Raw genomic sequence first — 13,235 nt, 5'->3', positions numbered from 1 at the left:
GTCTCAAAAAAGAAGAAGTGAATGGCGCGCAATAACAGTGTAATGAAGAAAGAGAAGCTTAGCAGCTGTCAGTTAAGTTCTGGTTAACTGAACCAAGATAATAAATCTTTGTTTTAACAGATAGATTGCTAACAGACATTGAGATACTGACCTTAGTCTGCGAATAAGTCAAAAGATAACTTCTAGTCATTTATTTTACCTCTAAAATCGCTTTTTATTTTTTTGCACATTCAGATTGATGTCTTAAGATGCGGTGTCAAATGCGCTAAACCGCCGCGACCTGTCATGTATTCGTTTTTCGAGTTGATGAAAGTCGTAAGGGGGCAAAAATTGAGCAACCGCCATTAATTTTCTTACACATATTCATCATGAGTAGCAGGGGTTCTAGATTTTGCCAAGGTATTGAAAATTGTTCATTTCAAAAATTAGTTATATAAAATAATTTGGCCCGTATTCATGAATTATTTTTTTCAAAGCTCATATTTTTTTAATTATTTATTTCTTCTTCGTTCTAGTACTACGAATGTGGAAAAATTTACCTCCTTCCCTCTTTACCTGGATCACAAAAAAACGTAAGGCTCCAATAAACTTCTTCCGACAACTGTCCTCTTACAAAGAAAAAAATATCAGAAAAAACAGCAGGTTTTCGAGCCAACAAGATATCCCTCGATAGTTTCAAAATCGAGTTCGATTTGTGTGTTAAGAAGTTTTTATAATCAGCCTAATTGTAGACTACAAAAACAGTATAAGCTAACGCTTATTTGTATACACAACATAAAACGTAGTCTACAATTAGGATGAAAAAGATATTCACAAACTGAAAAATTCATTTTCTGGTGGATGATGAAGGTTTTAAAATAAGATCTATCATATTATTAATTCCACAAGCATATTATAGATTAAAAAAAAATAACGCTGGTGGATCCAATATCTGAGTGTCCGTAGTTCTTTCGCCTCGAATTCCTTGCTGCACCGTTACTTTTTGTGTTTGAGAATTTTAATTTTAAAGAATATTTTATATTAGTAATTTTGTGTGTTGAGATTTAATTTTTGGGGTTTCCCAGTTCTTTTTTACAATATTTTAATAATTTTGTTGTAATTTACTATACTGATGAAAAGAAAAGAGAAAAATAACACAAAACTACACAATTAAAAAAAATATTAATGAGAACAAAATTGAAATTAATCTTTTTACTGTTTAATTTTAAATATTTTCGTTAATTACAGGCTTATTATAAACACATTTCATCTTTTAATTGGCCATGCTCATATCAACTGCACACAATTGTATTCCAAATTACAAATGTTTCAAGTCAACAATTACTTTACTTTATTATCGTAAAATCCAAAAGTTAGACATGGTATTTACATTTACAACTTCATCCGGCTCTCAAGGACCGTTTAAACCATGGATCGCTATATTAAAAATTTAAAATGTTTTCATTCTTACAATTCAGCTATTATACCCACTGAAAATCTTAACTCTTTAAGCGTTTTTAAATATTTAAATAATTTTTTCAAATAACTTTAATTATGACTAATTAGATCCGGTTATGCTGAGTCTCTAAAACTGATGCGGCATATAAAAATAAGAGTTATGCCAAAGAACTAATTTTCCAGTTATTAGTATGAAATATAATATTTACTAATGTAACAAATGGAACTTTATAATCAAGTTGATAAATTTAAAGCATAATTTATGCCTGCAAGGAAAACATTCAAGTACCCATTAGGAAAAGTTTTATTGAAGTCTGTGATTGTATGAACATTTATAAAATGCATCCTAATATATTAAAAGCTTGCATTCAACAAGCCTGCATTCATAATTAATTATAATTGATAACCGAGACTTATAATATGAAATTAAGACATTTGCCCACTTTTTACAGGCACTTCGCAATCATATAGATATCATACGGTACATTGTGCGTTTCCCAGCAGGGAAACAATGATTTAAATAACACATCGTAAAGCGTGAAAAGCGCTTAGCAAGAAGACATGGCCTTGGATATGCCTCACTGAGAATATTGCACCTGTGGCAAATGTGTAGTTCATGCTTCAGGTGCTCTAGCAAGGCAACGTGCCGATTTGTTTCCACAAAGCTGATAACGCCGAAATAAAAAAATGTAAGTAACAAAAATAAAGAAATAAATGCGAGTAGATGAATGATGAACAACAACAACAGCGCGTCGCGGCGTGAAACGCACTAAATGCTCAGCAGGTGCGGCAACTGACGCAGCGCACGCAATTCATGCATATTTATAAACTATATGTATGTATGGTTATATACAAATATATGTGGTAGGAATAAAATTCAAAGCGTATAATTATTATAAATATTTTTATGACAAAGATTTGTTTAATAAAAACACAAAATTAAAGATGATCTAAACAATTTGTATATATACATACATATTTATGTAAGAGTGTTGTAACTGGTATGTAAGTGTACTGCTGCTACTTACTGCTAATGAGAATTACCATTTATTTATAAGAAAAGCAGTCATCATCGTTCTAAATTTATCTTTTGATTTATAGGTAAACAAATCAAGTACTTAGTACTCTCTGTGAGCTTCATTCAAGAGCAGCTTTGTAGAAGTGGCATTACATACTCGAATTACCATAAATGTAAATTGTATACGTATTTATGTAAGCCCATTTAAGCCACTGTAAATATAAATATTTATGTTTGATGAGGCAATCAATACCAGTTCAATGGTTATCAACGGGTCCACCGTGTCCCATACATTTTTAGAAAATTTATTTTTGACATTTGTGCAGGAAATTGACATGTGGCTGTCAATAGTCATTTATTAAATTTTCCAAAAAATTTTTTTTTTTTTTATTGTCCGTCGTTAGTACATCAATGTCCAATAGCCTCAATAGTATATTCATAATTAAAACTCTTTTCTATAAATACATTAATATAATATAGTGACAGTAATTTACCGTACTTTACCAATATTGTGAAAGATACATTCATTAAACTGTATAAAAATATTTGCAGAACCTTCCAAAAACAATTTTTATTGTTTAATTTTCCATATAAAAATAAATCATGCCTAAAATAAATAATTTACTATCAAAATCTTTGGAATTGGTTTATCTTCTTTTAGAAACTACGATGTTAAATGAAAATTCTTTACCAGTAATTGAAAAAAGTGTTTTTTGCTTTATTGTTTTTCTTTTTAATACCTTAAATAGTAGTATAGTTGTACAAAGCGAGAACACCTTAAAACGCTTTTAATCTAAGTTGCGACCTCTTTTTGTTTTTAATTCGATAATTGGTCGTTTTTTAAATTTAGTTTGTATTCTGCAATTAATATAATTCATTTCGAGGTTCCCTACTTTTTTAAAGAAAAACATATAAACTTCAAATTTAATGTGGAATGTTTATCTTCACTCGAAATAACATTCTATGGCATTTTTTGTTTTCAAGATTATGTCTTTCAAATGTTGCCCGCGGATACGTCTCAAAAGTTCATCCGTTAAGTCCAACTTTCGATGAGTAACTGGTAACTGGTGAATGGCACGACTGATGTTCTACTCCAAGGCCTGAATCGAAACGGGATTGTTCGCATAGATTTTAGACTTTACATATCCCCTAGGCAAAAGTACAACGGCGTGATATTACACGATCTTGGTGGCCAATCGACCGGTCCAAAAACTCCAATTACTTGCTCACCGAAGTGTTCTCTCAACAAATCCATTGATTGATTGTTGAAATCAAATGTCGCCGAGATCACGAACTTCAATTTTAGGTATCAAATAGTCGGTTATAATGGCGCGATAACAGTCGCCAGTTAAGATTACGTTCTCACCAGCATCAACCAAGCCGCCACACTAAGTTGTTTGAGGATGAAATAGCAGTTCTTTTGAATCTTTTTTAATGTTGGTCTTTGTCCCAAATGCGGCAGTTTTGTTTGTTTACATATTAGAAATGAGCTCATCTCTGAACCAAATTTGGCTCGAATACGTCTTCTTGGAACTTTCCAAGAGCCCATAGAGTGAAGTGATGTCGCTTGGGAGCAGCTTCAGTTCTTGCAAACGCTGTATTTTGCTCGCATTCAATTCAAGATCTCTACATATACTGCGCCAAGTCATTTCATAAGTCCGACTTTTTGCGTACGGCGCCGTATCGACTCTCCACGGTCTTCCTGTACAAACTCAGCTACGGCTGCTATATTTTCTTTACTGCGTGCTGGACGTGGTTTATTCGGTCGAATATTATCCAATATTGGATACTGGAGGGTATTTCCGAATAGAGCAACGTTCTCGTGCGAATAGGATGCTGACGAAAGTTCAGAAAGACCGATTCTATTGAATTTTGTTGAGCGGTGTTTCCACGAAACTGTACTGTATTCTTTGAGTAGAACACATTAATTAAACACATAAATAATGGTTTGAAATTTGATTCGCATTTTCATTAATGTTTAAAATGCAAAAAGTTGTTGTAGTGACATTCCTTGAGTTTTTTGTGACAAAGTTCTTCAATATTGTTGTACAAATTTTGTTCTATCGCTAATAGTTTGGATCAGCGCATTCGACGGAGACATTTTAAGACTCATTTTTCTACTCCATATTAAATAAACATTCAAATTGTAATAATATGTTATTTTTATATTACCACCAAAGAAGTGATTAATTTTATAGCCCTTAAGTAAATTATTTTTATTCCAAAATTTTTATAAAATTTCCATTACAAACATCTGCTACTACAAATCTTTCCTCTTTTCTAATATTTATACCTATAGTTGTACAAGGCCATCTTAAAACGTTTTGTAATCCCGCTCTGATCTTTTTGTCGGTCATTTGCATTAATTTTTGTGAATATTATCTCTTTTTTAAATGTCTTAGATGGTCCATCCATTTAGTCCAACGAGAGTCGTTCAAGGTCGACTGGCAAAGGACCGAAATCTAGAGTGAGTTCTCTCTTGAAAGCTTGAAACGCCAGCGGAATCTTACTTCATTGACATCTTTATTCTCCTGCGACATACAGAAGAACGGATACTATATATGAGCAACTTGCAAAGTGATAATTCTGTCATTTGAGAGATCGTTTTAAATCCTAATTCCCTACTGAGCCCCTGGTAGCAGCTTTTTGCAATTATTATTTTTTAGTCTCCACTCTGGCATCATTATTGCCGTTGGTGACGGTGCCAAGTAAACGAAATCTCCAATGGAAATATAGCTACCAGCTCTTTCTTCTTCACAATTTTATTTGGTTTACATATTCTTCCATTTTACCAATATTATCTGCTGAGCAAATACATGTGGGCAAATTGCGTCGGATCAATAGCCACAAACTTTCAAAACATAGCCTGCTACGATTTTGTCTGTGTCGTCAGGATAAGTAAGCAGCTGGACTCAATGATAAATATCGTACCCTACTCTGTAATAAATAACCTGACAAATTTGATACAAGGCAAGGCGTCACCTTCTCTGAAATAGAATTATTGCATATAATATACAATTTTTTCTGCCTCAATATAATTTTTATATATTTAATTGAATAAAGGAAAAATAAAAATAATCATATTTAACGACGCCTTTTCACAATTAAAAGCACTTCAAGATTTTTTAAATTCTATTCACATACTCTTACTTAAATTTTCCATTCAAAATATGTTTCTTCAAAGTACCTAAGCATCGCGTGAACTTCGCGTCATGTCAAGGTCCTTCTTGCACGAATTCAACAGCTCAACAGCTCAATGCAGCTCACACGTTGATCATCTTTATGTTTATGAATGTTTAGCTATGTAACTTTCAAAATTGTTAGTATGTAAATATTAATTACAAGTCTTCAATTTAATTTGAACGTTTATTTCGGGGCGCACAATGTAACATCTTCATTCACGACATACTCAACTTCACATGCAGCATGCAGCAAGACACTTTATAAATCATGTCTGTTTGAGCAGCTCATAAGCTGTCTTACCACAATGCAATTAGCTGCGGTTGGCGCTATTGTTGTTCGTTGCAAGCTCTTTGGTTTTCAACTGGCTGCACAAAGCATTCGTTAATAACCGCAAATATTTTATTGGGTAAATATTTTAACACAATTCCGGTTCGTGTGAACTGTACGAATGTATTGTGGAATGCATCTATGGTATGTAACGGCATTAAAATGTAGAAATATTCACTTATTTACTTATAAACATACGCCTGCTTGAATGCTAACTAATGGGAAAATACAGCCCAATTGTAAAGCGCATGCGCAAACACATTTGTTACAGTCAACTACCAAAGCCTTATTACTTTCAGGTATATATTTTAGTCTCTGAAACATTGGTGCATGACCTAATTTATTTTGTGAAATATTTTAAGTATGAACAAAAGTTGACAATCATATATTTTTCTTTTGTGACGAACGCAACCTTTTTATGCAAACAAATTTAGGTATTTAAGATTATGTACATTAATGCGGCTTAATACTGTAAATAAATGATACCGATTAATTTCGTGGAGATCTCTGCTTAAAATAAAAGCTTTTGATCTAGTTACACATGGGGATTACTAACTACCAAACGTTTGCAGCAACACTAGTTCAGGGCTTACAAAAGTCATCCACTTTATCAGCATTAGGTGGCGCAATTCAAGGCTATATATGGGCTTAGAAGCAAATATCGAAAATATATTGTAAAATGCACTTCAAATCCCAAATATTCTTCATGATTTTATTTCAATTTCAGTACTTTGCTATCTACGATGTCTTTTCAAAATATAATCCACCAATTTGTATCCTGTTATTTTATGGACTGGTTGAAAAATAAATAATCTTCAATTTAAGGAATTCAGGTAAATAGATGAATGTAGAACCGAACCCAAAATTTAGCAAAGACATGCACCCCTTGTGGAAATAGCAAAATCCAGAGCATTTCGGGAATATTAAAAAAACTTGTACATATATTAACTTATGACAATGTGTACATTTGGAAGATAATTATCCGATATTTTAATTGAAAATTATAAACGCTGGCAAGAACAGCACAGTGCAGCAATAGCAAAGCTTAGATTACTGTTTAAAATACATATATTATATTCCAATAGTTACTCAGCCCTGCCATTTGGCACGTCCCTGTCGTGGGTCATGTAAGACGACACCAGAAAGAAGTGGTGGGACAACAATTTCGCTTTCCATCGAAGCTAAATGTCTGGGAATTGAAATCGATACTAAATAAAATTTGGAAGATTAACATCGAAAAAAAGCATATAAAGTGAATATGACCAACTGTGTCTGCAAAAGAGTACTTAGCAAGCACTGAGGCTAAACTAAATATTGTTATGTGGAAGGCCAATTTTGACATAAGGAGCACTGGTTCGATGGCTAGCTCCAAAGAAACACTATAATATCAGGAAACTTACAGGAGTACAGAGGGCCTGTGCAAAGGTTACCGGTGGTATAAGGTCAAGTCCGTCTGATGCACTCAATACACTCCTGCATCAGCTGCCCATTGACGTCTTAACTCGGAGAGTAGCAAAATATTCTGCTATTAAAAATACAATAACTAGAAGATCGGAATAGGCAAGTTTATGGACATAGCGTCATCCTGGACCATCAAAACATAAGTAAATAAGACTTTATTCCCCAAAAGTTAGATTTCAAAATTCACTTCCAGGTGAGGATAAAATGGTATTTAAAAACTCTAATTCCGGCAAAAATTCCTGCAAATTGTGTCAAAAGTGTACAAGATATAGGGCGAAAATGGGTTTTTTCTATGGCTTTTAATAAGATGTCTTGTAAATATACTATCAATTTCCTCAAAAACCGTATTGTCAGAATTTTGGAACTTCAGAATATGCGTGGCTTCTAGTTCCTAAATTTTATATACTTAATATCGAAGGTATTTTGTAAAAATTCACTTTTGTTTGTTATGTGGAAGGCCAAACTTGTAGGTAGGTAGATAAAGGGAGGCGGCAGAACATCCTTGGTCCCGGGCGCCCGAAGTTGTAGCTACGCCACTGAGCAACCATATACACTAGTAGCCAAGCAGCACTGCTGGCGTTGTCGACGCCACTCATTAATTCTGGCGTAGTTAGCAGTTGCGGAAATGCTTTAAACTCACTGGGGAGTCAAATCCACCACTCTATAATTTGGGTTCCCAGCCACAAGATAGTTTTCGGTAATGAAAAAGTAGACGAATTGACCACAAGGAGCCTCTCTAGATGAATCCGAAGTAGGGTTAATACCATGTCCGCTGGGAACGAGCAAAGGAGTGCTTTATACTCACTGTGAACAAACAGCACAGTACAGATGAAAATCAATAAGCAACTGCAAGATAACGAAGCAGATAAATGTCTCTGCTCTATAACTATATTTGTCGCAGCTGCACGCTAATAAGGGTACAAGCAAACAGTCTTCCACTTTCTCTCTGAAATTCTCTGAACAGAAATTCTTATATGGGAAGTTCTTCAAAAGAGCTGATTATCAAATTTCTTATGTTTCACTTTAGAAACCACAACTTCAGATCGCTAAAATATATACATAAAAGATGTAAGAGTGTTATACGAAAATAATATCAACTCAAATTGAGTAATTTTGACTAAGAACTCCAAAGTCAAAGGGTCACTGCTGACTGAAACAGAAATGTCAAAAGTTTATCTGTAGGTCAGCCTTTACATTACAGCACTTGCCTTTCTTGTTGACAGCAGAATGAAAATTCCACGACAAACTAATTAAAATCATTGTGTGTTTTCACAAGCCTTGCCTTACCTTCCGTTTACAAACAAATTTATGGTATAATGTTGAGGTATTTCTTCTGCAATCGAAATTTATTGCTTCAGTTATTATTTGCGCCGGTTTTTAATTGCAGAAGTAAATTTTTTATTGCCTCTTTGTCAAGGCAAACCAAATCCGAGACTTACCACTACAAGGCACTAACAACACTATACACTTTTAGTGCCGCGCTCGGGGCTTCTGGCAAAACTGCTGCCAGCATGGAGGGTCTGGCTGCGAACTAATATATCTAGCTACTCAGTTTACAGGTTATAAATTACAGTTAGAGCATATTTGTGTGTAGTTGCCACTATTTGCCAGCAGTTCGGTAGCCTTGTTTTGCGGTCGCATTGCTGATCCTCACCCCACGCGCTCCTCGCTATAACCAATGTTCAGCTACTCAATAGTAAATAAATAAAAGTAATAATAAAGCAATTACATAAAAAAATAAAGTTATTATTTGGTTAAATGTTAGAGCAGCATTGTTGAGTGCCACTACAAGTGATGAGCCCTTGGAGCTGGAAGTCCAATCGCTTAATGAAATATTCAAAGTAAAAATAAAGAAAGAAATGCCGCAAAGACAAAACTCGAAACAAGATGAACATAATCTGCGTTGTACAAAGACATAATGAATCAGCAAAACAATAGCGAATACACAAGTAAGGAGAGGTGGAATGGTTGAAACTATGCTATATTCATGTAACTTAAATTCCATATGCCACATTCATGGCAAGCCTCGTTCCTATTGGCAAAAAATTGGAATGGTCGATATTCACATCTATATACAATTTCTATTATATTTTGAATACAATTTCTATTAAAAGTTTTTTCGTATTTTGTTAATAGATTGTTTCATACCATATAGTGTTGGAAAGGTGAGATTTTAAGCTTCATTTAACAAAAAAAAAAATTTAGTTCGGGGAAGTAGTAAATAAGAAATAAGTTACAGCTGTTCAAAAATTAGTGAAAATAATGAAGAAATTTTTGTATAAAAAAGTGAAGAAAGTCACGAAAGCCACCAATGAAAATTGTGACGTTTACGGAGACAATGCTGCATCAGTTCGCCCAATGATGGTTCGTTCGCTTCCGTTCTGGAAATTTCGATGTGAAAGATGCACCTCACTCTGGTCGTACCTATCGTTGAAAAAGTCGATGAAATTATGGAAAAGATTGACCAAAACCGCCACATAAGCAGCCATGACATCGCTAAAGAACTTAACATTCATCATCAAACGGTTTTGAACCATTTAAAAAAGGCTGGATACAAAAAGAAGCTCGATGTTTCGGTACCACATGAATTGTCTGTGAAAATTTAATGGACCGAATTAACATCTGCGATTCTTTGCTGAAACGAAATGAAATCGAACCATTTCTGAAACGAATGGTAACAGGAGACGAAAGTGGATCAAATACGACAATAATGTGCGAAAAAGATCATGGTCCAAGTGTGGTGAAGCTCAACAAATGGTCGCAAAGCCGGGATAGACCCCTCGAAAGGTTATTCTGAGTATTTTGTGGGATTGGAAAGAAATCATCCACTATGAGCTGCTCCAGCCTGATCCAACGATTGATTCTACCTTTTACCGTAAAATCGGAAAAACGGCCAGAACTGATCAACAGAAAGGGCTTCTATCAGGACAAGCGTGACCACACACAGCATTGATGACTCGGCAAAAACTGGTAGAGCTTGGCTGGGAAGTTTTGATGCATCCACCATATAGCTTTGACCTAGCACCATTGGAGCATTCGGTCAATGCAGAACTCCCTTAATGAAGTAAAGTTGGCTTCAAGAGAAGCCAGTGAAAATTACTTGTCGCATTTTTTCGCCGAGAAACTAGAAAACTTTTACACTGATGGAATAAAGTCTCTAGCGGAAAAGTGGCAAAAAGTGATCGACCAAACTGGTACATATTTGGTTCATTAAAGTCATCAAAATACTTGCCGAAGCTTGTCGCTTTTTCTTGACAGTACTGGTACGAATTAAGAGTGGCAATGCATACTAAGTAAATGATTCTCTTTCGATCAGCTGGACCAACGTTTGCGTCGGCTCACCGCGATTCAACCATTATCGTTTTCACTTCACATTGTCAGAAAATCATGAATCACTTTTTCAGTGTTTCACCAGTGACCACATCCACTACCGAAATGGATCGTTTTTGTTGCGATTCGCAGATATGAGTTAAGTGCATGAAGTCGAGCTTTTGTTCGTATCCAGCCCTCTGTATATACTTAATTCCGAAGGGTTTTTGTACAATGTTTACCTGCAGGGCTATCGTAAAATGGCTTACATCATGATAGGATTCATCAATTTCCATTATTTTATAGATATTTTTGACAGTTGGAAACATCTTTGATATCGAAATTACCTAATAGATGAAACCGAAATTGAAAATCTTATTCACATTTGCATCCTTCCCTCCTTTATCTATTCGAAAAAATTTATGAAACTTTTAGCTAGATCTTTTGTATTTGCATGAACATACATATGTAGACCCACTTAAGGTCTTTCATAGAATGTGTATGTTTCTTTTAATAATCTAGACCAGATAGTTTATATCGTCCATTGGCTTTCGATTAGAAGCAGTTGGGCTTTTCAGAAAATAGAAAACCCCTGTTGGTACCTTTCTTTAATCACAAGGTAACTATTTGAATGTCAAAGTTATGCTTAGTGGGTCTATTGCTGGTATCCATGTGAGAAGGTTCCCACGCGTTGTACGAAGTTTCCCTCTCGACTTTAACCTATCTCTGTAGACTTTAATATAATCTATCAGCCCAGAAGACCATTAGCTTATTCTACTTTACTTGCAGAGATCAAGAAATAATTAAAATTTTCTTGCGAATGAAAAATAAATGGAATTCTCCATTTTAATAATTATTTTTTTATTATTCATAAAATATAATTTGGTATTAAATTTCAGGTCTCTTCTTCATTTTCCTATTGCTGACTCGCTATTTACTTTACTCAATGTGATTGTTGTTGTTGCTTATTCAGTATTGTTATTGTTGGCACGAAATAGAAATCGTATAATTGCGAGGAGGGCCACAAACCAGCGCGCCAACCTGAGCGATTCGCAGTTTTCCCACGCTTCCTCGACACACCGCCGCTTAGCCGTCTTCGGCTCCATCAACGCGGCGCTATTCGCTTTGGTGGCATCTTCAATCGATCGCTCAGCTTGTCGAGCGCAGAGTGTGGCATTTTTTATCGCTGATAGCCCTGACATCAAATGGCACCTCACACCACCACACACACGCGGACAGAAAAGCGGAACTTTATGCGCTTTGTATGTGCAATGCAACAACAACAACAACGTCAAAGCATCGTTAAGCTGTCAAAGACTCAGCGTGGCGCGTCAATGCTTGCCGATGATGGCTAAATGCCGTTTCGCCAATTTCAAGTGGGCAGGATGAATTATGTTGCTGTTGTTGTTTGTTATATCTTTACCTGATTGAATGTTGAGGGAAAAAACACTTGAAATTCACACATTGTATGCATGTTTGTTTGCGCGAGTGTGGGTGCGTGCGTCTAATTAAGGTGATAATTAGCGAAGTTTTCATATACGCAAAAATAAAGATAAAAAATAAATTATTGCAATTAAAAATGAATTTACACAGATATTTTTATTATCGTCTTTTTACGTATCTTTTGAAGAAGCGAGTTGTAAATTTGAAAATAACATGCATAAAGTTATAAAGGGTGTATATTTTGCATGTATGTCTGAAGATACCTATTTAAATGGTGAAGTTATGGTTATTGGGTCTATAGCTGGTTTCCATGTGAAGAATTTCTCAAGCGCTGGTCCTTGCAGTTTAAACCTTCAGTTCTGTAAATTTCAATATAATCTACTGGTCTAGAGTGATATTGACTTATTCTACTTTACTTGCAAAGAGATTCCGCTAATGTCCGGAGATTGTACCGATGCCTTGGATAATACTTGTAGTCTATGCCAAATTTTGTTAAGATACCTTATCAAATAAAAAGGTTTCTCTTACGAAGGCTTGAGTTTGATCGGTCAGTTGTATTGCAACTATAGGTTATAGTTGTCCGATATCGACGGTTAGACAAATGAAAATGAGGTGCTTCTTGGGTAGAAAAGGACAAAATTTCAGATTGATGTCTCAAAAACTGAAAGATTATACCGCGGTCAAAGTTAAATAGACTCAGTTCGGCACCCAAGTAGAGTACTTTTTTCAATAGCCTTTTCTCGATCAGATCACGAATGAATTGTGTCAAACTGTCATATTACTTTTGTTCCTTATTTTTTGGCATTTCATCATGGAAAGACTTCCCATACGACATCGCTTCGCTCTAAGGCTCTCGAAAAGTACCAAGAAGATCCGACATTTTCAAGTTAAATTTTGTTCAGCGATGAGGCCTATTTCTGGCTCAATGGGTATGTAAACAAGCAAAAATGCCACATTTGGGATGAAAAGCAACCTGAAGAGAGTCATGAGCTGCCATTTCATTCGGAAAAAACATCGGTTTGGTGTGTTTTGTGGGCCGGTGTTATCATCGGTCCAT

This window comes from Bactrocera neohumeralis, chromosome 2, assembly GCF_024586455.1.
Source record: "Bactrocera neohumeralis isolate Rockhampton chromosome 2, APGP_CSIRO_Bneo_wtdbg2-racon-allhic-juicebox.fasta_v2, whole genome shotgun sequence".
Lineage (NCBI taxonomy): Eukaryota > Metazoa > Arthropoda > Insecta > Diptera > Tephritidae > Bactrocera > Bactrocera neohumeralis.
The sequence above is the reverse complement of the archived record's forward strand: the minus strand, read 5'-3'. Positions refer to the sequence as shown.